Source organism: Pipra filicauda, unplaced genomic scaffold (assembly GCF_003945595.2).
Source record: "Pipra filicauda isolate LSUMZ 115617 unplaced genomic scaffold, ASM394559v2 scaffold129_size2064235_pilon, whole genome shotgun sequence".
Taxonomy (NCBI): Eukaryota; Metazoa; Chordata; class Aves; order Passeriformes; family Pipridae; genus Pipra; species Pipra filicauda.
In genome coordinates, this window is record NW_024103762.1 from 168,102 (window position 1) to 195,204 (window position 27,103).

Here is a 27,103-nt window from a genome sequence, read left to right on the forward strand (position 1 = left end):
GAATTGCTGTCTTCTGGTGAAAATAAATACAGAAATCCTGAAGCACGACTCCAAAGAGAGATGAGCCTGCAAAACAGCACCACGCTGGAAAGGGAGTATGTTTGGTTTGTCTTATTTTTCTTTTGCTTTCTGGGATTTTAGGATTCCTGTTGTAGGGATTGCACCAAGATGACAAACTAGAGAGGTTTGAAAAATGGAAACACAATCCCTTGACTCCAGGAGCTCAGACTTAAATATCAACAAATACCTCAGGATGCAGTGTGAGTGCTGATGGAGCAGCTGACTCGGCGAGCGTGGAGGTGAGCAACTCCAGAGCCCCACAGAGCCCCACAGTCCTGATTTGCTGAACCCAGTGAAATGAATTCCTGTATTGGATGATCCATGTGTATGGGCCTCCACGGGATCAGGGCCAACGTTTGCGAAGTGCTGTGAGATGCTTGGATGAAAGGGACTACAGAAGCGCAAAGTATTACTTTTTCATGATTGCTGCAATTGCTATCCTTGGGGCTGTCCAAATGTTGTTGTTCCAAGTGAAAATATAAAATCCTTTTGGCACGTTTCTTTTTTTGTGTTGTGATAAATAGAAATGCAAGAGGGGAAAAAAAAATCTCTTCCTAACAGTGAGAGAAGGAAAGCAGTCCCTGTGCAATTTGTTAGACATCTCATATGTCTCTGACTGTGAGCTGTTGAGATATTTAGAGGGAGTATTTAGCCAACCCAGTGCACAGCCTCTGGAGTACTGGATTCTGCTTTGGTCCATGCTTGGTTGAACCTTTACAGCAGCTTTATGTGTTTTTGACACAGCATTTCAGGAAAAGCTTTGATTCTGGAGGATGCCAACTGCGCCGAGTGGGGCTAAGATGATTAATCAAATTATTTGAAGGGTGTTCGCCAGAACTGGGTAGTGACCAGTCTCCATCCTAATCTCTGGATTGAGATGTCAAGCCGGCCTCCAGCTTGGAGCACTGAGCTAGCCAGGAGGCAGAGGGTGGAAAGAAATCTCCGGCAGCAAACAGCCTGGCAGTGCTGCCCGTGGTGGGGAGGGATGTTCCCAGGATGGGGACGGATGATGTCCATCAGAGGCCATGGGATGGTGCTGCTCAGTGGGCTGGGAGAGGCTGGAGGTGCTTTGCACATCAGGAAGGCCAGACAAAGCTTCTCTAGCTGTCATAGAGCAGGAATAAGCTGATAGTTGTGCCTCAAGCTGCCTTCCTCCCACCGGGGTGCAGAGAGGAAGGGGGAATGGTTGGGACATGCTGCACTCCTGTAGCTTCTGACTGGCCACAGGGTGAGGGCTCCTCTGCTCCCACATGATTCTAGGTTGTTATTGAATAGGATGGAGGAACAAGTAGCCTGAGACAGAAGAGACAGAGGCACCAACTGAGTAATTTTGAACTTGGTGGCAGTGTCAGTTGCTTAGAGGAGCTGGGGCTTTGGTTGGAGTCTTATTTAGGTGGTTTAGGGTGGTTGGTATGGGACAGTGCTGACAACGATGGCAGAGGGTTCCAGGAGATGAGAAACACAGTGGGGAGCAGGGACTTGGCTCCTATGATGAGCTTTTCTCTTCAGGGATCAGCTGGGTTTGTCACTCATCTGCTTTTGCCCTCAGTAAGTGTTTGGATGTATCCATAGCTAAAGATAAAGCCAGAGCACCTGAGAAGGAGAAGGCATGTGCTGTGGCAGCACAGCACAGGGCAGCCAGGGATGGGTTGAATGCTGTGGGATTAAGGGGGAAGTCACTCTCATGGGGATGAGGGACCCCCTGCTGCCCTCCTTACTCTCCTGCCCTGGGGATTGCAGGCAGATGGGCTTTCCCCTGTGCCAGGGCAAGCACTTGGCACTGCTGCATCGGGAATTGCAGGACTCGACTCTGCTCTCCAGCTCTCTGGGTGGCCGGTGTTTCTGCTTCTACGTGAGCCCCAAAGCATGCTGAGATCCCTTTTGCTGCACGAGGTGACACCACCTGGAGCATTTCACGGACCGATGCCCCGAGCATCCTCGCTCTCTGTCCTCCCCAGCACCCCGGCTGCTGCTCTCCTGTCCACCACCCAGTTCTTCTTCGGAAAACGCCTCTTGCCATCTCTCCACACCTCTTCCAGCCCCAATCTGGGGGGCTCTCACCCTCGGCCAGAGCAGCGCCGGGGCCGTGCATTCGCGGAGCCCCGCTCGCCATCTGCGCCGGCGGACTCTGGCTCCCGGCCAGGCCGCGGCGGGTCGAGCCGCCGGCAGCTCTCGGCAGCTCTCGGCCGCTCCACCGGGCACACGGAGCCCACGGCACCGCCGTCACGTGCGGCCATCAGCTGATGGGGAGGATGACTCAGCCGGCAGCTGTCGGGCCCCTAAAATAATGACAAAAACAATTAGCAGTCCAAGCAGTAGCCTCTCCTTAATTATCTCCTCCGAGTTTAATTAACTAGCTAAATTATCAGCAGTAATGTAGGCATTAATTATGTCAAATTACAGTGTAAAAATCACAAAGTGTGGAAAATGTCAATTCAGCTGTGCTCACCTGCCGGGCTGAGACAGTGCCGGTGACAGAGGCTCAGCCTGGCACAGGGGAAGGGATGCTCCCCCTCCCCGGGGGATCGGGATCCTGCCACGGCAGCCTCGACGGGACCACAGGGAACACCGACAGCGATGCCGACAGGAGCTGGTGGCATGGTTTTGGTTGGGAGCTGGTGGGGGCTGCCCGGATGGGTGCAGGAGCAGGGAGGCAGGAGCATTTTGGCTCTGGCAGAGGGAGGGGAAGGAGCGTGGCTCCCCAAACCAGATGGCTTGGATGCTGAATTATTAAATTATGAATATTAATACAAATCAGACACGGAAGAGGTAATAATTTTGCTGCCCTACAGAAATAATTAACATAATTTTGATAAATTACATGATAAGAGAATCTCAAAATTGAGGTAGATTTATCTTAATTAATATCTTGGACTTGCTCCGAAAGGTAAATTGTTCCACTGGGAACTGGGAAAGGGTAAAGAAGGGGCCCCTGACTCGGTGAGCCGGACATTTCCCAGGGTTAGTGGGTGTGGGGGAATGGGTCAGTCCCTCCAGGCTGCACCCTGGCCCTGACTCAGCTGCACTGTGGGGGTGATGTCGGGGTTATTCCCACCCCCACGGGAACACCAAGTGACTTATTTCAGGTTGCGTGGGGTGGTCTGAGAGCAGAGGTTTGAGCTGGTGTCTCTAAACTCCTGTGGACACAGTGCCACCCTCCACTGGGCTCTGACGGGCATTTTGGTGTGTCTCTCTGGCACAGTGCTGGGTGAACACTGATGTCTGAGCCTCTGGGATAAATGCCTTCAGCAGAAACTGCTGCCCAAGTGCCCCATGACTTTGTTTCGGGTGCCCCTTCTTGGGCATATGTCCATTGTGACACATGTGCCTGTTATATTCATCTGTGCTCACGGAGACACATCAGGCAGGTACAGCAGGTACAGGGTGTTTGTTTTTTGCAGGTGAACTACCAAGGGCTGTGTGGCTGAACCACTGCCGGTGGTGACATCCCAGACTGGAAGTTATGCTGGAAGGCATTCAGCTATTGAGTGATTTGCTTCACCATCCCTCACTGTGGTGTTGGACTGCCTTGCCACGGTTCCACATGGTTTTCCTTTGGCTTGCAAGACTCCAGGTAAGTCCATGTCCCTCTCCAAGTGTGTGTGTGATGACAGGCAGTGCTCTTCCCTTTACCGAGCCATAGTTATTGCCCAGGTCTTTGTCTTGGTGCTGCTGCTGCTCATCAGCTCAGCCTGCAAAGGTGCAAATCTGCCCAAAGAGGATGTACAGATGAGGTGTGCAGATTGCTTTATGTTGTGTAAAATTTTATACTTAAATCCCAGAGTCATCCAGGAGAGCATAACTTCCCAGAGTTAACTCCCAAAGCAGAGGACATCCCCCAGGCACAGGTAATGCTGGTACAGATGTATGTATGGAGATCATCCATAGCTTGTGGCATCAAACCTGCAACTCAAATTACAGGGCTAATTGCAAAATTAAAGTAAATTATGCTTTACTATGACATTTTTGCAATACCAGACCAGGCAATCTAGGAAAAGACATTATCTGCACATCCGTAGTGTCCATTTAAATGTCCGGAGTGGTGGCTCCGCTGCAGTTCTGTGCGTAGCCTGGTTATGTTTCAAGTATGTGTCTGCTGAAAGGGCTTAGAGCTTGGTTACTTGATACTTTTCTGACATGGGTGAGTAGGAGAAGAGCAAGGAGCAGCCAGGAGAGGCTGTTCTCAGGAGTCTTCAGTCTTGGTCTCGAGCTCAAGAGGTTTTTAGATTCACATCCATGCGTTTGCCAGCTTAATTGGCAAAAGCTTTAATTTTTCAGAAGGGTTAGAAATCTTGTTGATCTGTTCCCACTGGCAGGATTTAAAGCCTGAAACACTTCACTTTTTCAAAGAGCTGTACAAATGTTAACTAATACAGCCCCAGTTAAGCATAATCTCTATATGGGGGAAACAGAGTCATGCTACATGAGTCCCTTAGCCTGGACAGGGCAGTTGCTGGGTCCCCATCCAGAAGGTACTGTTGTCTCTTCCAAGCCTTCCCCACTCTATCTGATCCCCTGGCCTTGCCACTGTAGAACCAAGCTGTATTTCATAGTTTTTGGCTGTGCAGAAAATAACAAGAAGGAAAAACCCAAAGCCACTGATTGTCATGATGCCAAGGCACAGGCTGGAAGCAGAGACTTGTCACCATGTGGCAGCATTGGTGCATCCAGGTGAGACCAGGGATGGTACCCAGAATAATAAGGGATATTCCTGGAGCACAAGGAGCAGTAGGAACTAGTATTGGGAATATCATTCATGGAAAATGCACTACAGGACAGCCTTTGCCTTACTGGGAGCTCTTTGTGTGAATCAAGTGCTGCAGCCATAAATTAAGCTTTTTTAAGGAAAGTCACTGCTGTTACAGAGCACATGGACCAGCACCCCCCACGGTCACCCTGACACCCCTGCTGCTGCCCACCCAGCTTTTGTGGTGGCAGAAGAGGGAAGTTTACTTCAGGGTTCCCTCTTCTGTGGACCCCATCCAACAGTCCCCGTGGCTGGAGCTGTCGGCAGCCCCAGCAGCAAAGAGGGATGTGAAGCCACGTGTCTGGACAGTGCTGGAAATCCTGTTAAAACAAGGGCACCCTGCTGAGGGATGCTGAACGTGGCTCTGTGCCACCCATCACCTTGGCTGGGTCTTGCTGGGGCTCGTCCAGGTTCAGTGACTGGCTGGGCAGCCCTTCCTTGCACCAATGTTGATGGACACCCAGCTCCAGTACGGGACAGGGGCACTTTTGGGCTCCTACAGTCACCTATCTATGTATTTTCCTTGTAACAGCAGGTAGAGCCCAGGCTCTGGTGTTGCAGGAATACCCCGTGTGCCTCACTCCGCACAGCCCCGGGGGAGTTTTTCGGCCGGTGAGCCTCATGCTGTGTGTAAATATATTCATGCACACACACACACAGAGGGATGGACTGGCACAAACACCCGCTGCATCCAAGGATTCAATCTGAGTCCAGCCTTAACCCCTTCACCACTGCAGGAGGCATGTCCTGAGGCTCAGTCCTGTCAGGAGTGGGGGACATGCTGCTGGTGGCACTTCAGCGGAGCCATTGAGATGGGAAGGATGTGGCTGGCCCTGAGGGGACCAGATTGTTCAGTTGTGTCTGAGATAGGGGGTGGAGAAAGGAAACTGAACCTCAGTGTAATGTAGGACACAAAGGAGGGAATTTAGGAGGTCTGGGTGGAAGGAGGGTTGAATGGAGAATGGGGCTGGAAGGACCCCCCCTTTCAGACACCAACCCTGAACTTTAGGAGGAGGGTGTGGAAGGTGGGGGAAACTGGGGCAGCAGGAGAGCACAGGAGCCACCCCTACACATGCACACACATGGGTGCAAGCAAGGCGTTCCCACCTGGGAGAACACATCTGTGTTGTGGAGCTGGTGGAAACCTCATCCTTCCCCTCCTCTCACAACCTCCCCACTGCTGGGGCTGAATGTGGGGAGACTGGCGCTGCTTCTGCCTTTTGTGGTTGCTGTTTCCACTTTGTTTCAGGCTTCTCCTCTGTTGGGACTTTGGGCCTTCCCGTTCCCCAGTAATTATATAATTACTTCACAACATGCTGCAGGAATAGTCAGGGAGACGGCTACAGCTACCACAACAATGGTGACAAGTAAAACATTAATTTCTGGAGTTCTTTTAATTAATTCATCAGGAATCGTGCTGTGCGGGATGATTACGTTAAAGTGTTTAATTACAAATTTATATGTAATGATGCACTTTAATTACTTTGGACTGGTACAATATTATTGGGCCCTTTTCCCAAGATTCCTGGCACTGGGTTTGGGCTGCACATAAGCAGTGCCATGGATGCTTGTGCCTCTAAATTATTTACATGGCATGGGAGAAATCCGGTCCTGATTGATGAGAGCAAATTCTCCCCTTAGCTGAACGGGAGCAAGGGCCTTGGGGAATCCAGAGAAGGAAGGTCAGTGTGGCGTGTGTGTGTCAGGCAGAACACCAGGGCATTTTTTGTTGGAAGAATCGAGGTTAATCTGGTGGAAACTGAAGTGATAGAGAGCCAGGCACGATAAATATTTATCAAAGGGAACTGGTGTCAGGACTCTGGTTCATTGATGCAGATATGTCCCGGATGGATCTCACGAAGCAGCATGAGATGCTGCTGCAAACAGCCTTTGCCAAGCACTCCAGCTCCCCTCCTTTTGCTTGTCCCCTCTTTCCTTTGTCTTGCCTGTCGTTGTATGCACGTGTGTGTGCATGCACACTCATTTTCTTTCCCTTTAGGCTCCCATTCTCCCCTCATCCCATCTTTATTTGCCTCCGTGCACAGGGAGCATCTGTCATTCTTCTTTCTCCTTTGTCAGCATCCTCCCAGGCTAGATGGACCCCAGAGAGGTGGCCACGCTGTTACAGAGGCCTGCGAGCTAAAGGGCTTCAAGTAAGTTTGAGGTCAGCCTGTCTTTAAGCTGCACTACATGCAAAATAACCCCTTATGTAGTACATATATAGATAGATAGATTATATAAATACATAGAGACATATCTGCACTACACAAAGTAGTCTGCAGGACAGGCAGTGCCTTGCTGTTGTGGGTTCCCAACCTCTGGCACACAAGGGTCTGGCAAAATTTGATTTTTGTTTGAGTTTGGAGAGCAGGATCTGGCATGGAAGAAAACAAACGATTTCCTCTTCAAGAATAAGGGAAAGAGAGATCAGCTTTGGGTTTGTTACACTGACAGATCCCGGCAGATGCACTGGTGAGGTTTGGTGTAGTGTCGCTGACACTTGTCTTGCAGTGGGTTTGTGTCAGTACAACTGCAATCGGAATTTGCTGGCAAATAGCAGCAAATGGACCCTGTGAGATGCTCTCTCCCTTGTAGCCAGGACTTTGTGTGCTTGTTTCTTGTGCAGCTGCACAAATGGTGCATGGCTTAGCCCAGGACCGAGAGTCCTGAGGTCTGAGTGACTTAGCTGTGTTACCTGGCTTTGAACACACACAAAAAAAGTCACTTGCAGGTGCTGATGTAACACTGTCTCTCTCTGTGGGTGCAAGTTGCTTTTATGGGTGAGCTGGTTTCTGGTGGACCTGCCTAGGAAGAAATGGGAGTTTTTTTGTGAGTTGGGAGAAGTGCCAGGGCAGAGGTAGGTGAGGATTGCCTTTATGGCCAGCACCTGTTGCCTGCTCTCCAGAGCACCAGAGTTCAGTGACTGCTTTGCTACAGTTGAATTGAGCTTCAGACTCCCGTGGCGAGCACTGCAGCCCAGAAGATGTAACACAGGGCACATGAGATAAAGTCTTGCAGTGCAGGATGCCCACCCTGGACAAGCAGACTGGCAGCTGCCAAGCCAGAGAGGTCCTGGTGAAGCGAGGCCATTCACGTGGGTAAGTTGGAAACAGTCCCACTGGGAGCCAAAATACACATTGCCCTGCTGACTCAACTGCTGCTGCTCCTGGTGATGCTATAGCTGAGGTGATGGAGGAAAACCCTTTTTGCCATAGGAAGACAGGATATTTGCAAGCACAGAAAGTTTTGTCTCCCCCCCCCATGATGGTCAGGCTTTGCAGAGGCTGTCCCAGCATGTGGGAATGGCCCCTCACCGCACATGGAAGGGAGTGAAGCACTTTTGCCTGCAGGCTTCCCATGCCCCTTTCCTTTGCAAACATGTTCATAAGATGTAACCACATTTTGGCAAAGAGTGGGAGCTCCGGACAGCTCAGCAAGAGCAGAAGCACTTCTTGTCACAGCTCAGGGATTTCCAGGCCAAAAGCTGGTCCCAGCGTTTGGCATTGCGCAGGTGAGGTCATGCCAGCCTTTTCCTGGCAATATCTTCCTCAGTGGGAAGGGTTTTGGGAGCAATGGCAGGAGCAGGGCTTTCCTGGGGGGGGGGTGGGGGTGGGAGATGGGGGTCTGCGGGAGATGGGGATCTGCAATCAAGGTTTAGGCAAAATGTGTGAGCATCATAAAGAGCAAACCAAATGGGTTCATGTTCATCCTGAAGTCCAGAGTGGGACATATTCTGCCCAGGTTTGTTGTAGCCATAGACTGAGTGAGGGAGTTTGTCAGGCTGCCATGCAGGCTTCAGGTGCCCTTTTTTATTTATTTTTATTTTTTTTATTCACTTTGACCTTACTCCAGACATCCAGAAATGGTTTTAGCACCGGTACTTACTGTGAGAAGAGGTGATGGGGTGCTGCACACATCTCCACCTCTCCCAGGTGCGCCGTGCCAGTCAGAGGCACAGGGCAGCTTTCCAGGAAGGTCTCACCAGGCAGAGAGATTCATTTTGCCGTAAATAATTCCCATTCGTGGCTTTTCTCCTGCCTGCACTGAGCAGGTTCAGGTGCTGGAAGCAGAGGCTGCTGCCTCGCCAGGATGTGTTGGAGCCCCAGGGAGGGCTCCCAGCCATGCCGAGGAGCCTCATGGTGCCACCTCCCCATCGCCTGATGCTGGAGGGGCTTGGGGGCTATGGAGATGATGCCTGAGCTGCTTTAATGCAGCTGAGGGTTGCCAAGGGCTCCTCTTCGCATGGGGTCAGGCTCCTGGCGGGAAACCCCCCCCTTATCCCGCAGTCCCTTCTCCGAGCGCTGTCCCCAGCGGCGCGGTGGCACCTTGGCCGTGCCGAGCGCGGCTGGCACCGCGCGTCCGCCCGGGCTGGCGGCTCGGGGAAAGGCTCCTCGGGCTCGGGCCTGCCAAGGCCAGATGGTGTTTGCGAGCGGCGCCAGGTCCCAGCTGAGCGCGGCCCGGAGAGACGCGCAGAAGCTGCCGCCGCAGCCGGCGCTGCCAAACCCGCGGCATATGCTGCGCTCTGCCCTACACCTGCCGATGGGCAGGCTCCGCGCGTGGCACCGGCGCGGAGGAGGCAGGAGAAGAGGCAGCCCCATCTGGAAGGAATTTAGCGGATAAATAAGGGCCGGCGAAACTCAAAAATGGGAAAAAAAAAAAAAAAGAATGAAGAGATGGTGGTGCATGGGGGAGAGGCAGCCGCGCCGGTGAGGTCGCGGGGAGCACCGGGCGAGGGCTGAGCAGCTCCCAGGGGCGGTGGTGTGTGGTCATGTTCCCTTTCACGCAGACCTCCATTTCCACCAGGATCCTTGTTTCCCTGTGCAGAGCCCAGGGCCAGCTGCCCTGCCACGTCCCCACCAAACCCAGCAAAAGGTTCCAGGAAACTGCTGGAGAATGTTTAACTTCTTCTCAGGAGCAAAACCCAAACGATCGTGAGCAAAATTGATGGGAGAATATACTTTCTGCCTATTTTGAATTTACTTTGGTAAACTGTATGCACTCAGGGCTCAGTCTATAATTTATTGAAAAGAACCAGACTGGAAACCAGCTTCATACTGTGAGTAATTTCTAGCATCGTGTAATCTATCACCGGGAGACAGGGCACTTTGTTTCTCTGAAAAATTATTTTTTATAGTTGGCTTAGTAACAACAACAATTATTATTATTAATATTAATAACTACTTGTGTAAGGCCTTTCATGCGTGGTTTAGAAAGCGTTTTGCACATGGGTCAGAAGGTGTTAGCTGCACCTCACAGGAAGGGAAACTGAGGCACAGATTTGGCCTCACTCAGGCTCACCCTGGTGTGCAGCATCCTACTCCCAAAATGCAGCTTGGACCACTGGATGCCCTTTGTGTATTTCAAAAACGTTTGAGGGTTAAATGATGAAGGAGATCAGGGAATTATTTTCTTTAAAATTTGTGTCTACTTAGGCTCAAAAAATTATTAAGAAAAGTCCAGAAAGAAATAGCCCTTGCCATGCCCTAGTGGCTAGAGCTCATTCCCTGGGAGAGTGCAGAAACAAGCACAGCATCTCAGCTTGGAAATAGCGACTCAAACGTTCCCTTCACTTAGTTTTAATGTAGAAAATGTTAGAAGCCTTTGATTTCCCCCAAGCTGGCTCCCTGGTGACTGGCCTGTGGCCAGTGAAGCCCCAACACTGTCGTCTCGAGCACGGGGACATCTGCCTGGATGTGAAACGCAGGACCCATCCTCACCACAGCAGTGCCAGGGCTGAGATCTGTGGGATGCCCATCCTTCACTCCGTGCTGCCAAGCTCACCAGCCTGGCTTATTAAATAATGTGGTGACACTTCACAGGGATCTCCTCAATCTCACTTTCCAGAGTGGAAAAATGCCATTTCTGGGTAGAGAGCAGCAAAGAGCTGCTCCTGCAAACACACCAGGCACTGAGGACATGGGGAGAACCCCCAGCTCAGCTCCTGGGGCGAACAGATGTGGATGGAGACACTTCAACATCACCCTCTATTGTCCTCTCTGCTGCTTAGGCCACCTGCAAACTAAACATGGTTGGTCTGGACACAAGACTTAATTTAGAGAGCGAAACTACTCCAGGTGATAATTGCACTCTTGTGTGGAAATGGTGTAACTTTTTCTCCATACGTCACTAAAGACACTATTTTATCAGTAACGAGAGAGCTTCTTTAGCTGAACTCTATCCCTGTATCTTTCCGCTTCTTGCTTTGTAACAAGAATAATAATATTTAGCATTTATTATTAACACCTTACATCTTCAAATTCCATTTACAGGATGAAGGCCTGGGTTTCTCCCACGAGGCTGAGAGGTATGGCAAGTGTTATCTTCTGCATTTGCAGGTGGAAAATTCAAGGCAGGAGAGGAGGTAGGGCAAGATCAGGAATGGATATTGGGCTTCCTGCCTGGCCCCAGGCAACAGCCCTCAGTGTCTCACTGTGGACCACCATCTCTGGATTTGCTTACAAAATATTCTTATCTAGTAAGAAAAGTGGTTAAAAAAAAAAGCGAAAAGTCCTTTTCCCTCTGCTCACTCATTAGGAATTTTAGCTTTCTTTTGGTGTTTTTTCCTTTATTCCTTTAATGCAATGAAAAATGTTCAGAGCAGAGACATGTTCCTTAATCCTGTACAGTGGTAATATAATCTGCATTTGTTCAGACTCATTCAACCTGAATCATCCCTGAGCACTGAAGCTGATGTGCCAGCAATTCATGGCCATAAATCTACCCACCACCTCAGTGTAAGTGCTTCCAGTTGAAACACAGCAAGGCAGCCCAGGTACAGGATGAGGACACTCATTCCTACACCCAGGAACATGTTGGACAGAAGCCTTTCCAGGAAATGTCCAATTCTGCTTGGTTTGCTGTGCCAAAGTCAGATGTGTAGGGTTTACTGTGTAGGTACCTGAGCCCCACACACATGTTGCCTGTTCTGTCCGTTTGTCCAGGCTTTCTGGACATCAGCTGTTCCAGCAGGGTCATGCCACATCTGTACATCTCTGATAAATTCCCCTTTTCCTCCTGGAAAAAGACTCCAGGAAGGTGTGGTGGAGGAGACACGGCCCATGGTGGTGGTGGTAGTTAATTATCCAGTATACCAGAGGGACTGAGCTGTCACCATCACTGTTAAGGCTGGAGGAGCAGAGCCACAAGGAGAGCAGCAGCACAGCCCTGCTCACACACAATGCCAGGTATCAGATGGAAAAGCAAAGTGTTTCCACTGCCAGACCCATCATTTCTGCCTGCAGAAGTTAGCAAGCAGGGCAGGCAGCAGTCTGGGGAAAGCCGGGGTGCACATGACATTTTTTCCCTGGTTTTCTCCCGTTTCTCAGAACTTTCCAGGATTCTGCTCCTTTGCAGGGTGAGGAAGCCAACAGATGGCACTGTGCTGTTTCTGGAGGAGCCCAGCCTTGCTGGAGGCCAGAGACGGGATGCCTGAATGCTGGGGAAAGCCTTGCACTTCAGGGAAGTTTCTCCTCATGCAGAGGCACAAGCAAAGTCTCACCATGGGGAAGGATCCTTGGCACTTCGTCCACCCTTGGCCCAAAGCACCGTGCAAAGCAGGTAAGTTTGCACACAGCCTTGGGACATCATCTGTTAACAGGAAGAAGGATGCAAAACAGGTCAGTGTTATAAAGGTTCAGATTCCCATCAAGAACATTTTTCTCCCTGCACCCTCTGTGGCAGGTGCAGGCAGACCAGACCCCTCGGTGACGTGCCAGTGCCCAGCTGAGGAAATCAGTTGTGGGGAGCTGATGATTTTGGCAGGAGGCACAGGGCTCCCCAGGAGTGCAGCTGGGTCAGCTGATGGCCTTCATCTGCAGCTTGACTTTAGTCCCAGGGGCTCCTGCTGTTCGGCACCAGCAGAGCAGAGCTGAGGGATGGGGTGAGGCTGGGGTTGGTTCCTGGCAGTAAAACCCTACCAGGGTTTACTTTCTTTTTAGAAAGCTTCCCCTGTGCAAGAGTGCCCTCTATTTCACTTCCCGCAGGTCTGTGCCTGCTGCTCCAGGAGCAGAGACACGTTCCTGGCTCCAGCCATCGGTTTGTGCCTCGTAGCAGCACTGTGATTTAGGGTGAGTTATACCCACCACTCACTCTGCCTGTTTCCCAAGCTGAATCTCTAACTTGTTTTCAGGCCAATATTGTGGGGTCCTGTGGAGCCATTCTCCAGTGTTCCCAGTCCTACCTGCTAGGTATCACCATCATCATTGATATGCTGGTCTCTCTTGTTTCCAGCTCCCTATTGAGCTCTAAGCCCTGAGATATGTTCCCTGTATTGATATTGTATCCCCCATTGAACAGTACCTGGGATGGGGATGGGGAAAGCTGGGCCCCAAACCCAGAATCGGGAGTTGCTCTTACCCAGCAGATACATCTGAACAGGTGTCAAGATGGGATAAGCTCAGAAACACGACCCAATTTTCTTGCCTTAAGCCACAAGACCTTTCCTAGCGAGCAGGGGCAGCAGTGAGTGCCCACCACAGCTCCACATGCCGCCGTGCCGTCTCTCTGCCTCTCGCTCCTACAATTTGCCGTTCTCTTTTTCCCTCCCTCCCACTTCTGAAACACCTCTCAAGGTCCAATCCAGCAGAGGTTTGCAGCGTTTGCCGCCAGGATCCTGAGCATCCCTGCGGAGCCACTGCACACCCTCCCAGGACGTGCTCGGCATCGCCGCTGCCCCCACCCACCCCCCGCATGCTTGACCCCACTGCCATCCAGTGCCACCTTTCAAATCACTGAAGCCAAATTAGGGTAAGTAGTTATATTAGGCTGACCTCTGCCTTGTCAATCTTTACATCATTCAAAGGCAATTTAGCCTGTTCATTCATAAGGAGAGGCTATTGATTGAATAATCTCTGTTATTAGTGTATGGGTAGAACTTGCTCTTTGTTTTATTTTATTATTGTGTGTGCTGGTTGCTTAAACCTGCTTCTGTTGTGCCCTGCTGTAACTGCCTCTGCAGTTACAGTAAAGAGTACGAGCAGATACTTGATTAAGCCTTGCAGAGATTATTACAAAGCAAGGCCTCGTTCTGAATGCACATATTTCAGAAGAAATATCATAAAGAAGCATGCGTGTGTGAATTCCTAGAATCTGCAAGCACAATTTATCCTTGCAGGTCAATAGCTCATATTGTCTGCTCTGCCAAATTGTTCAAACATATACAATGCTCTCAAAACATTGCTTAATTAGATTCTAGAGAACATTGACACACAGACAAAAGATATTAATATCAAGGATTTCAGCATCAAATGTAGTTTACACAGATCAAAGAACATTTTTGGTGCAAAGAGGTTATGAATGTGACAGGTTGTTACTCCACAAGTGAAGAATATGACAAGAGGGGGAAGCAGTGATCAGAGAGTGGAGCACAAAGAGGAATAAGTACAGACTCGTGAGGGACGTGGGAAGATAAGGCTGCAGAAACAGAGGTAAAAGGAAGATTACTGGAGAGGCAGGGAAAACAGAAAACAGTGACAATATGCCCTAAAATGGACACAGAGCTTTGGGAAAGTATAGGGTTGTGAATAGCTGAGGTGGGGTAGGATGAGACTTGTCCTCTTTCATCTTAAGAGCAAGATTCAAAACTTGAAAATGTCTATAGGCAAAACCTTCCTTGAAATTAATGGCTCAGGTCTGAGCAGAGACTTGGTCCTTAGCTGGGAGCTTTTTGTGACTCAGTTGTTTGATGTGGTCTGTGTTGCTCGAAATTACAATGAGGCAGTGAAGGGATAAAGAAAGGGGATGTAGAGATGAGCTAAGAGAGCAGGGACAGGTTGGAGTCAGAGGTGAGTTGCCAAATGTGCAGCCCTAGCCAGGCCTTGGATCTTGGGAGCAATCAGATAGGGAGGGGGACAAATATAGTTAAGAATTGTCTGTCCTGAGTTTCACAAATGCTACTGAGAACAAGTGACATATCTGCCTATACCCAGCATGGGGAAAATTGATGGTTTGCTTGGGATGTGGATGGCCTGTCCCCATCACCTTGGAATAGCTACAGTGTCTGGGAGCACCTTGATGCAGCCTTGGTGACCCTGGGACCAGCAGAACTGCCCCAAATCTGCAGCCTGGGCTGGAAAAATGTTCAGTCTGGTCAACAGATCCTAATTCAGCTCATCCACAGCGCCTGGAACAGGAAATTACTCTCTGGTGGCTACCTGGAACAGAAGCAAGGAGATGGAAAGAAAACATGGGGATGTACGGGTAGGCACAAAGTAGCAGGCCAGGAAAACAAGCAAACAGCTAAAAGAGCAAGCCAAGGGGAAGTCAATAAAATTGACTTAAAATACATATGAATGAAAAAAATTAATAAGCCAAAGCTGTATTTAATGTCAATATTGTTGTAGTAGTCTGAGAAATCATGAATAAATAAAAGCAGATGGGGGATTGATCATCCAACACCAAGAAAGGCACTTGCAAAGAATATTTTCTTCTCAAGGCACACAGACTCATATGCGTGTGTCTCATTTGCTTTAATGGAAGTCATGTTTGTAAACTCCTGTGTATTAAGAAACAGGTAAACCTCAGTGGTTAAGGCTTGTTTTGACACAATTATTTCCTTTTTCTCCTAGAAAGTATTAACTTCTGCTTCAAAAGTGTTCCACCTGCATATTACATTATATATCACAGCAACCTGCCAAATACACTGTAAATTATTCAAAAATAGGCTGACAAATCAAGGACTAGCATTTTAAAGCATGGGTAATTTGCAGCATTATTAAAGAGCACCTTCTCCCTTCAACTTTTCCCAACAAGCACTAAAAGCAAACTGTCCCTGTTGCTTCTGACAAGGGAAGGATTGCCCTTATTCAAATTCTGGCCAAGACTCTGGGACCTGCACCTTGTTCCTGAGAGACACTGGGGGCTCTCAGAGCCAATCACATCGAGGAAGCTCAGCTCCTTGCCCAGCTTTGCATCTATTGATTTCTCCTTGTGGATAGTGCATTGTAATATCCTATTTAAAAAATTGGGAAGAAGGGAAACTGCATCACAATGAGCTACATATTCCTGGCACAGAGCGCTTGCTATTAGGCCCTGTTCCAGAAGATTGTTTAAGCATGCACTTTCTGAAAAATCTTATTTTTATTAGGCTCTTTCATTAGGTAGGTCCTTAGTTACACTGCAGGTGCAGAGACCAAGCAATTTGTCTGTCTGTCTATCACTAGTTCTCATTGCCATGGCATATAGCCCTCAGAGACTGAAACAGCATCCTTAATGTCCCCGTGAAAATGCATTATTTGTCTTAAAAATGACAATTACTCTCCTACATGAGAGTAATAAAGAAGTGGCCAGGTACAAAATAGTCAGAGCATGCTCAATGATGTACCATTTTTATCCCAACTTTAGCTCTCCCCATCAACAGGAAAAACAACTTTTTAATTGGGATCTGAATGGACAGTTGTGCCCGAGCATGGCATGGATGGTGCGTCCCACTGTTGCTTTGGAAGGGAGGAGGATGTGGAGGCAGAGACATGAGAAGAGCAGAGAGGTGTCTCTGTTTTCTGGTGACTCAGTTTATGGTCACTTTGGGCCACTGAGCAGGCATGGTGTGAGCTGGAGGGGGCTGGTGCCCAGCTCAGGAGCAGGGCTGCTTCAAGCACACACTTGCTGTCTGCTTGTAGCATGTTGTACCATGTACTGAGCATGTTTCTCTGTGCCTTAAGCAATTCATGTTTAGGAAACCTCTGCTGTAGCCTTCAAGATGGGTTGTTTAGCCTTTTGATCCCTTTCTGAAGCCATGGAGCTGCCAGAAACATTTTGTCTGCTTAAAGTGAGTTGTTTTAGAGCCTCTGTATATGGGATGGCCATCACGTACTTTGAGAGATGTTGAACTGCCTGATGAATATGATCTGATCCTGTAGCCTTGCTCCTTGGTCCCCAAGACAGTGCAGAGAAAGCCAAGAGCTTCTTTGTTTATCACTGTCACAATCTGCATCTTCTTTCAAACCTGTTTTTTTAGCCTGGGTGTTCTTCTGTTTGTACTGTGCCTATTACTGCAAGATGCAATTTATGACTTGTGCTGTTCAAGTGTTTGACAGTTCTGGTTTATCTGACCCAGGAGTTTTGTTTTTTCCCTGGAAATTATTAGATGGTTGTGATTTGACTTGAGGAGCTATCAGGAGGAATAGGCAAGAGGAACATTAATGGTCTGTAGGAAACTCAGGAGACCTATATCAACAGGTATTTCAGAAAGGCATTAGGGGAGTTATTGTTACAGAAAACAACTTGTAGAGCTATCAACTTGATTGCCACAGGACTCTAACCCAGCTGATAAAGTTATGTATGACCCAGGTGTGTGCTCATGCCCACAGGAACTGCATGGCTGGGCAGCCCATGGCCTCTCAGTCTGTGCAAAATGCTGCTAAGCGTTGGCTACTCATGGCTGTGAGCACCCTGAACACCAGCAGCATAGGGATGGGAGACCCTTGTGTTCAATCAACAGGTATGGAGATCCAGTCTTCCAGTGGAAAAGATGGACCGGTCCCTCACGACAAGATGCAAACCCACAACACGGGTAAGGAATGGTGCTGCCTGCCAGGCAGAGGTGGAAAAGGCTGAGGGGAGATTTGGCTTATGGTTAGGAAATCTTGAAGGCAGTGGATAATCTGAATGCAGAATGGTCATTCACCAAATCCTGTAATACAAGAACAAGGGGCACTCAATTGAAAACAGTAAGAGATTAGGTTTGAGAAAGAAAAAAGAAAGCTCTTCTGGACACGGCAGGTAGTGAACTTTGGGAACTTGCTGCCACGGGAGGAAAAGGGGATTAGACAAACTCATGGAACCAGCTTGATAAGTAGCAGCTAAAATCCCTGGTCAGGGACGCGCTTTCCAGCATCTCTGCCAAGGCAGCTCAGCGAGCCGGGCAGCCCGAGGGATGTGGAAAGCAGCTGGGGTAGCACCCTTTCCTGAAACACCATCTCCTGCTGTGTCCATCAGAGACAGCGTGCCAGGCTGGACATCCCACTGGATGGAGCAAGCCAGGGCATCCTGTTCACTGAGCCCTCTGGCACAAGCATTCCTGCTGCAGTGTGCACGTGCCGGCTTGCACGGGGGGCTGCCACGCGTCCCACGCCAGGCGTGCAAAGGCCATCGCCCTGCAGCTTCTTCTGCACCACAGGGCAAGCAGCACAGCTGCTGGGGTGGTGTTGGCACCCCATCCTCGGGGCAGGAGCTCTGCTGTCCCCCTGCCCTCCATCCTTCCCATGCTGTTCCAAGCCCCAGTGATGGCAGCTGCCCGGAGAGTACCTCGCCGCTACAGCATAAGACGCATGGATCAATTAACTCAGTTGCTGGGTTTCACTTTTGAATCAATTAAGTGGAACTGAAATTAACTAAAAATATCCTTTGCTTATTAACAGACTGAACTAATTGCAATAAAAGGTGGGAAAAAAAAAAAAAAGGAGAAACACAGAGATGCTATTTGTCACAGTGCATCTCTGCCCTCATCTTCATTGCAAATATTCCTCATTTACTGGGCGGCCTAATGACTCCACAGCCTCCAAATTGGTAGTGTCATCCCATGATGAGGCAGCTGTGTTTTCCACCATCACCAGCACATCCCAGATCTGCAGGGCTGGGATGGGGCCTGTCCAAGACCCACTCTTGTATCCACCAAGCCTCCTGCCCCGGCTGCTCCACAGGGCCTGGCAGCATGCTGCACTCTTTGTCTCGCCTTCCTTCCCTTTGTTTCTGCCTTCAGTTCTTTGTTTGCCTGGTTTTCCCCTTTTTTTTGTTGTTTGCATCCATAATTTCTCTGTTGGTCTCTTCATTTTCTTTCCTGCATGCATGCCCCCACTGTCTCCCAGGGATTTCCACCCATCCTCCCCAGCCCTTTCTTTCTCCCCATTTTCACCATCCTCTACCCCTTCCCTCTGTCCACAGCACTATCCCGCTCCTTCCCTCTGTCTTCCCAGCTGCAATTAGAGCTAATCAGATACCTGAGCAGCTCTGCAAAGCTATTAGTGGATTCCCGCTCATCCCGGGGGAGGTGAGCAAAGCTGGACAATTAGGCTTTTCCATGCAGCCCCCAGTCTGATAAACACAATAACCAACGTGGGGCAATGGGCACATCTCTGTCACCAGCGGGACTGCGCTGGCCATGGCCTGGCAAACATCCCTGGCCACGCTGGGGCTCCCATGGTGGCATCCAGCACGTAGGGTGCTCCTGGGGAGCACACCTGGCCACCCTCCTCCTTCCCCTGTGCCTGCCCTTGCTCTGGATCACCCCATTTTGGGAGCCTGGGGGTTGCTTTAGGTGGGGGCACAGCCTCTCTGGCAGGGCCAATGCGCAGGGTTTGTTGCAGAGAATTTCCCCGCTCGCTCTGCAGCCCAGCGCACCCCTCCTGCTGCTGGATCTATGAGCTGTGTGTGTGTTTTGTAATTAAGCAGTTAATTGCACTGGAGTTCTTGATTAGCTTTGGGGGATGGTAATGTTCTAGCAGGATGAGATGTTGTGTACAGTTCAGAATCATTTACAGAAATTGGAGCTAATTTTGCTGTCTGTGCTTATTACTGCATTAATTTAATTTGGGTTGCTTTTAGCTCATTAACACATCTAATTAATTCGTTGACATCACTATTAAGATGTCTCTTTGAAATTGGCGTCTCCAGATAATCAGGATGGAAGAGGCTGACAGATCAGGCGCGAAGCTGACTGGGAAAATGGGGAAGAAAAAAAAAAAGGGACGACTAATGAATTTTCCATCAGAATCGCATGGTTTGTCAGAGTTGGTATCAGAGAGGCAGAGACAGAGCTGGTGAGACAGAGAAAGGGCACGAGAGAGACAGCAGTGGTAAAGGGAGACCAGTTCCTTCAAAAATATGATATTTGTTAGGAGAGCAAGCAAGACGCGTGAGAGGACAATAAATATTCTTTAGTGAATCGACATCAAGGCTGCATATTTCTTAGTTAATTTTCCTCTCTCCCTGGTTTTCCATTGTGGCCTTTTGGCTTTTTTCATTTTTTTTTTTCCACACTGCAAATGATTTTGTTCTCCCAGTGCTGGGGGCTTTGATGGCCCGACTGGGCTGAGGATTGTGCATTGCCCCTCCTGCCACCACGGGTCCTGCTCTGCCAGGGATGGGGAGCAGGCTGCAGGGATGGGAGACCCTCTGTGCCCTGTGCTGCAGAGAGTACAGGGTTCAGGGCATGGATGGACAATTGCAAGCAATTAAATTACAGTGGTTAAATGAGTTTGCACATATCAGCAGAGCCTCACTGTCTGGCTTTATGGTGGCCCAGCTGCATTTGTGAAATGAAACAGCTTAGCTTAAGCCTGCCTTCACTGTGGTTGTAGCAAAAGGGAAATGCACTATGGGTTTGGAGGGGCGGTTGTGGCTCATGGGACTGGGAGAAAGTCACAGCAAGACTTTACCAGGAGCTGCTGGTCTTGTCAGTGGGAAGAAGCCCCAGAGCAGAGGTGGCTCTGGGGCACCCAGGGCAGCCCATCTGAAGGTAAAAACACCCTTTTTGACATTCACAGGTGACACTGAACTGGGAGCCTGGGACACCACTGAAGCCTGGGAAATCATCTGCAGAGGGGCAAATGTGAGCAAACCCAGAAAAGGGGGGTTGGTAGCAAGGAGGCAAAGAAGGCCTTCCCCAGGCAAGACACAAGTTTTCTGCAAATTGCAGAAAACACCACCTCTTTCTGTTCCACATTCCCTCTGACAGGTGGGATAGAAACAGTAGAAACAGCCCAAAACCCACTTCACCCATGGTTTTAGCCTTTTTGAAGTCACAGAACACACAGGTTTTCATGGTGCATGTGCAGACCCCTCCATACACTTACAATTTGTGCTGACTGACAGCAAACCAGCTTCTCTCAGTTACCTTCCACAACTCCTGATGGTTCCCTCTGGAGTCTGTGGGCAAACACATTGAAACCACCAATCCAGTTAACTCAGCACAGTTCCAACCACATACTGAATGCTCCAGTCAGCATGCTTGTTTCTGGAAGCATTGTCAGTGGAGTTAGTAACATAAGTACATAACATATCTACAAACATAATGTTTCCTTCCCACCATTCCTGTGCCCCTCTCCAGGGAGATGCAATGTGGATGGAGGCAGTAGAAGGAGCATTTTCACCGGGAATAGCTATCCTGCAGAAAGACTTTTGTAAAATGGCTTCAAACTAACTGATTTTATAGGAGAAGAAAATCTCAAGTTCCAGTACAAAGGCTGTTGTGGAGGGAGAGAATGATTTTGAAGGGTCTGTGCATGGCAGCTGATTCCATGGGTGGACCTTGAGGGCTCTGAGATCAATGTGCTGCCCTGTTCACTGAACCCAGGCAGACCAGCCCTGTGCCCCTTGCTCCAGGGACATCCCTGTCCTCATCAGATTCATTGTCTGTGTGCCCTCTCAGGCTGGAAAAGCCAAATGGAGAAAGCAATTTTTGCCTCACAGCAATTAAAAGCTTTGCTGAGAGTGAGAGGCCGGGGGGGTATCACAGGCAGGAGGGATGGACCCTGTGAGAGGAGGCTCCAGGGTGCCCCCAGGTAGGATCTAGGTGATGGTGAGGGGTTGCAGAGATGAAATCTCCTTCATTACTTTCTTTGCTTTGCTCAAACCTCACTTGGGAGAAGCCAGTGGTGGTGGACAGAGATGGAACAGGGCCCAGAGCTTCTCACTGCAGGGTAAAGGTAGCTGAGCTCTCTGTTGTGCACGGTGGGATGGGCGTGGGGAGGCTCTGCATTCTCACCAGGGTTGTCAGCCTTGGAAACACATATTGTGTGTAGGAATCTACCTGGTTTTCAAAGATATCAAACCAGGCTGGGGCCAAACTATAAATGGAGGAGACTGGTTTTAAGAGTCTCTTTTCTGGCAGTCTTGTTTACCCCACTGCCATCAAGCTGAAACACCTGGGCTGGTACCACCACTGGTGCTGTCTTCTGTTCTTTTTCTCAAATGGAGATCAAATCCTCCTTTCAGCCCACCCTAAAAGAGAGAAGGCCAGTATCACACTGAAAAGCACAGGAGTGAATTGAATTGGCTTCCTCAGTTTCCTTGTTTAGCAGTGCTAAAATGGAGCCTGTTTGTAGGTTTCTTCTTCTACCTGTGATTTGGGAAAAAAAAACCACCCCAGAAGTATCCCCAGTGTCAGTCTAACAAATGAAGACAAACAAGTCTTTCTCCCCTGCATCACAGGGCTTCCTGTGAGGGGCACAGAGTGATTTACTCCAATTCTGAGCTGCAGTTTCCACCTGGGGAGGAGAAGTTTGCTTAAATTCCTATTCAATTTCATTCAAGGGAAGAATATTAGAAACTCTACTCTTTAGCACTTCATTAAACACTTTAGTTTAATAGCATCCTCCAGGGAATCCCAATCTGGACCACGTGAACCAGGAGTAAACAGCTGCATCAATTAACCCCATAATCTCAAGGGTGCTATTAGAAGGTGAGATACCCTTAGAAAGTGCATATGCCTGCAATTAGGCTTAAAATACTTATGTGTCAATAGCCTTAGTTATTTGTGCTCTCTGCTATTGATCTTGCTTATGTTTTCCACATTAAACAGTCTTTCTTACTTCATCAATAAATTAAGTGCTCTTTAGATTTATTCACTTTTTCTATTAAATGGTGCAAACTCCTGAGCTCCTGGCCTGGCTGTATCTGAGATCAGGGGCTTTAACCCTCTTCACTGGCAGCTCCATCTTGCTTTTGTTTCAGGAGCTGGGGGAAGCAGCAGTGGGAAAGGAAATGCGGGAGCTGCTGGCTTGGGTTGACCATTAGCAGAGCTCAGGCAGGGAAAAGGAGGCATTTGGGCTGGGTTTGCTGGATATGCCATTTTATGTGTTTGTTTTTCCTGCCTAGATCAGATTTGGAGAAGATCTTAGAGAGGGCCAGCTTTCCACACCATCAACGTAACAGAAATGTTTCTGCCACAGAGGAATTTGAGGAGGAGACACGATCTACAAGACCATGTAGAAGATGCTCTTCCTGGCTTTTTTTCACAGTAAAAGGCTTCAGGAAGAGCTTTAAATCTTCTGAAATGGCAACCAGCCAGGCAGGGAGCCTGCTCTTTTTCCTCCTCTTTTTTTCCATCAGCTTCATTACTGATTGCAGCCCCTCCCTTCAGATCATTTGGCCCCAAAACAGGTGTGTGCACAGAATGTGACTGTGCTGTGTTGCTGGCTGGAAGCTGGGACCGCTCCGGGACATTCAGGTGCTCCAGAAAGGTGTGAAACAGTGGAGAGACCTTTCCTGCAAAGCAGGTTGAGAAGAGGGCTTGAGGAGGGGGAAAGTTTTGTACTGTTTATTTTTTGTAGCTAGAGTTTTAAGTCCTAATTCTTACTCGTATGGGAATGGACCAAGGGTGGGGCCCTGCTGCAGGGTAAGTGCTGTGCTGAGGGTTGAGCACGCTGAATGAAGCAGCAGCACTTGCCAAGGGCTGGTGGCCTCATATGCTGAAAGTATCTACTGTCCTTTTCATTCTTTAACTTTTTCAAGTGGCTTTTCTTGTTTTCAACACCTCCCTTGGAGACCTGATGCCTTTCTATAAGGAAATTGTCCAGGATGTGGCACTTAGGGACATGGTTTAGTTGTGGAGTTGGCATTGCTGGGTTAACAGTTGGATTCAATGATCTTTTCCAACCTAAAGGATTATGTGTTTATTTTCATGGAAGCAATTCTGGAAGCAATTTTTTTTCCCTCTGGTCATCCTGACTTTTTTTGTGTTATGCTCAATGAATGTTGTGGTGTTTCATTAGAAAACATGCCTGAAAAAACGGAAAACTTGGGGCATTTAAAAGAATAGTCTGTCAGATAGTTTGCATTGTTAAGTTTGCTGTTCCCTGCCCGTCTGGTGTGTATCAGTGCATGCAGGATTTTATTTTTACCCAGGCATTCCTGACCGGAGGGAGGCCGGCAGGCCCTTGTTGTTGCAATTAAACCATGTGCTACTTTCCATAACTCATTAGCCCTTTAGTTTCTGGATTAATTCAATGTGCAAATAATGTCACAAATTGAATATTAGTAGACTTCTATTGAGGATTAAGCGGCAGTAAAAGCATATCAGTGTGTCTTCATTTTGCTTTGCACGACTGTGGTTTGTCCGGCGTAGCAAGTGGTTAGTTAACTACCCGATAGCTCACCACCTCCTTTCCTCTCCTGGCTTGTCATGTAATAGCCCAGAAACTAGAAGATAAAAACAACAACTGTGCATGTGAAAGTGGAGGTACAACAAAAGAATCACTGCACAGTGTCCTAACTCCTTTTTCAGAGGAGAGCTTTGCATGAGGATGGCCCCAGCTCTTTTACAGTTGCTCCCACAAGCACCCAGCAGCACCCAACAGCCCACAGTCAGCTAATGGGCTGTACTTGCTCCAAGTTAAACATTTCACCTGTGTCATAGCATGGATTTTGCAATGGATTTTATCACCCCCAATTCTTTTCAGATACACAGTTGGGGTGGGATTGCTAAAACCAGTCTGAGCATTCCTACTGTTGCTCAGAGATGAAGAAGAAAAGCAGGTTTTGGAGGGGTTGCAATGTCCCATCCCTGTCAAAGATCTCTGTGAGGACCCCCAGCACCTACCCCCGAGGGTCTAGTTGTGGGTTTGGGACCCACGGTGGGTAGTGCCAGGCCAACATGAGCCCAAAGCTTTTAACTTCAGACAAGTTGATGTGGGGAGGATGGCCCCCTGACATGAGAACTTTTAGGGCACTGCAGAGCAAAATGGGTGCAGCTTTCTTTTAATGCACTGAAGTGGAGGCAAATTTCAATCTAATAATGTAAAGCAGCAATAACCATTATAATTAATTTATATAAAACACATTATAAAATTACACTTGATGCATTAAAATCCCATCCAGGAGCAGTGCTCGTTTTCCAGTTAAGCTATGGGCTGTGCTAAGGCAGACGGGGAAAGAGGTATTTCAATATGTCTTATAATTTTATATTCTTTCTAATATCTCTCATGCTAATTTCATTATGCAACACAGTCAGCACAGTGATGTAATTATTGAAAAGTAATTTTGCAATAAATGGATTTAAATGTGTTCAAGTCCATTGTAAATTCAATCTCTTGGTAAAGGTGGATTGAACAGGCAGGAAAAAGGGAGCAGGGACGTCGCTGGGTGAAAACTGAGAAGTCTTGAGCATCCCATGTCAAGCATCTGCTTACACCAACTAATAACATCCACTTCAGATGGAGACCAGTCTCAGAGCCAGCTTCCCTCCCTTTGAGTCCCCAAAGCTGCTCCTTGCAAAGGGCACTTCCAGCCTTCACTGTGGGGGAAATTTCGTGTCAGTCAAGTCTCCTCCCAGAGCAAGGCACTGCCATTGCTGGGTCTGTGCTGCTCTCAGCAAAGTGGGTCCTGTGTGGGTGTCTTAGTCTGGATTAAGGGCTCAGTTACTGGGCAGGGACATAAAGATATTCTTCTGCATAAGACATGGGAGATGGGATTTCTATTCCTGGCTCTGTCAGAAACTTCCTATGTGATACTGGGCAAGCAGTATATCATCTCTGTGCTTCCATTTCCTCATGTGCACAATAGGGATAAAGAGTGCTTCCCCAGCTCATCGGTGAAATTAATGTAACATATGTAAAGTGCATGTATATCCCCAGATGAAAGGTGCCATTGTAATAATATTCAAATTATTATGGAAAATAGATAAAACGACCAACCCCAGCTAAATGATCGTCTAGCTTTTCACCAGATTCATGAGATCCACGCTAAATGTGATAAGAAAATTTCAGATGTCAAGTGGTTTAGAGTCAGCCTGTGCTCATGAAACAGAGCTGGCTGTGCCTTTTAAGTGGAGGATGAGACAGCAAAGAATTTGGGGCTGGGAAAGTTGTTGCTGTGGTTAAGCTGCCCCGGTTTGTTGGATACTAGCACTGCTGAAAGGTGTGTTTGTACAGGACCAAGACTCTGCTATGTCTTGGTCCCATGTTCTTGGCACTAGGGTTGTGTCTGGGCAAGGCTGGTAGCATGCAGACATTTGTGTGTTGTTTCGGAAACAAATGTATGTCCTGGAGTTCCCTTTCACTGGGAAGGAGGTGCTGGCTTGGCCTCTGAAAGAGACACGTTTGGGATCACTGAAAATCCAAGCTCACGGCACATTTGACTCCACAACTGATGCACCCGGGCTCTTCTGGCACCATTGTATAGTTGCCCAGCACCAAATGCTCAATTATAGACAAAATTGAATTTACAATTTGCTTTTGGGCAATGTGTAAATTGGCCCTTCATTGATTATTAATGAAGTGCTAATTGCTCTTTGCAACCAATTTTTATGCAAATGCTATTAGTGCTATTTGCACAATTCTGCAATTTACAGTTTTACATTTGCAATGGCCTGGTGAAAAGATGTGAAAAGATGACAGCTTGTCCTAAAAGAAAACAAGAAAGGGAGGGGGGAGGATATCGCAAAACTTGCAAAACTTGGAGTAGCAAAATAACACAATTAGGAATGAGAAAACATAAAAAAACCCAAACCAACAAAACATGAACAAACAAACTCTCTCTCTTTATTGATTGTTACAGATTCAGCGTTGACAGGGGTTGTTCTGAATGTAACAGGATCCCATGGCAGATGTAAACCAGACTCCAGGCATTTGCTGCGTGTTTCACCGAGGAGGTCAGTGTATGAATTTGCCTGTGAAAACATTGATGAGAGGCTGCCAGCATTACCCATTCAAGAACCTGGAGCTTTTCTTGGTGACAAATGACGTTGTGTTAGTTTGTGAATCGAGCGTGGGCAGCTGCTGAGCTGTTTTGGCGCAGAGCTCCCCTCCGAGGTAACACCTCTCCCCTTCGTGGGGCCAGGAGCTGAGTGCTCTGCATCATCTGCCCGTGGCTGATGTGAACCCACAGCCTTCCTGCCCTCCTTTACCATCACAATGGGCTCCTTTAGACCTCCCTTTGTTTCTGCATTAGAGTAATACCTTGTAGATCATGCAGGGAGTTATATTTTGGCTGAATCCTGCAAGATGGGAGTGCTGTGGGTCTCACTTTGCTAGTGGGGAATGAGAGTTTCCAGTAAGGACTTGTTTGCAGCTCCCGTTTCCTTAGAGGCTCTAGGTGTTGCTACCTGCTCTGAGGCTTCACAGGAAGCCTTTGGTGGAGTATAAGATCAGATTCAGCTCCAAGCTGTTCCCTGATTGCTTCTCCTGTATCAGACAAACTTTTCAGTGAACTTCACTGCAAGGCGGGGCAGCAGAGTGGCCTCATCTGCTGCTGGGGGGGGGGGGGGGCAGATGTTGCTGGTGGCACAGGGTTTGCTGAGTCCCTAACAGACTGTTTCTTAATTTGGATAGGGGCAGGCAGTCATCACTAGGATCCAGAGGAGGA

General features: G+C 48.5%; 1 long non-coding RNA gene across 1 annotated transcript; it reads left to right on the forward strand.

The window, feature by feature from the left end:
• On the forward strand, nucleotides 1-26,364 carry LOC120325315. Its single transcript, XR_005567249.1, has 8 exons — nucleotides 1-299; nucleotides 3,462-3,634; nucleotides 11,077-11,111; nucleotides 12,161-12,364; nucleotides 12,790-12,873; nucleotides 13,378-13,552; nucleotides 17,244-17,315; nucleotides 26,297-26,364. It is a non-coding gene; the product is annotated as an uncharacterized LOC120325315 (long non-coding RNA).
• Nucleotides 26,365-27,103: the final 739 nt, after the last annotated feature.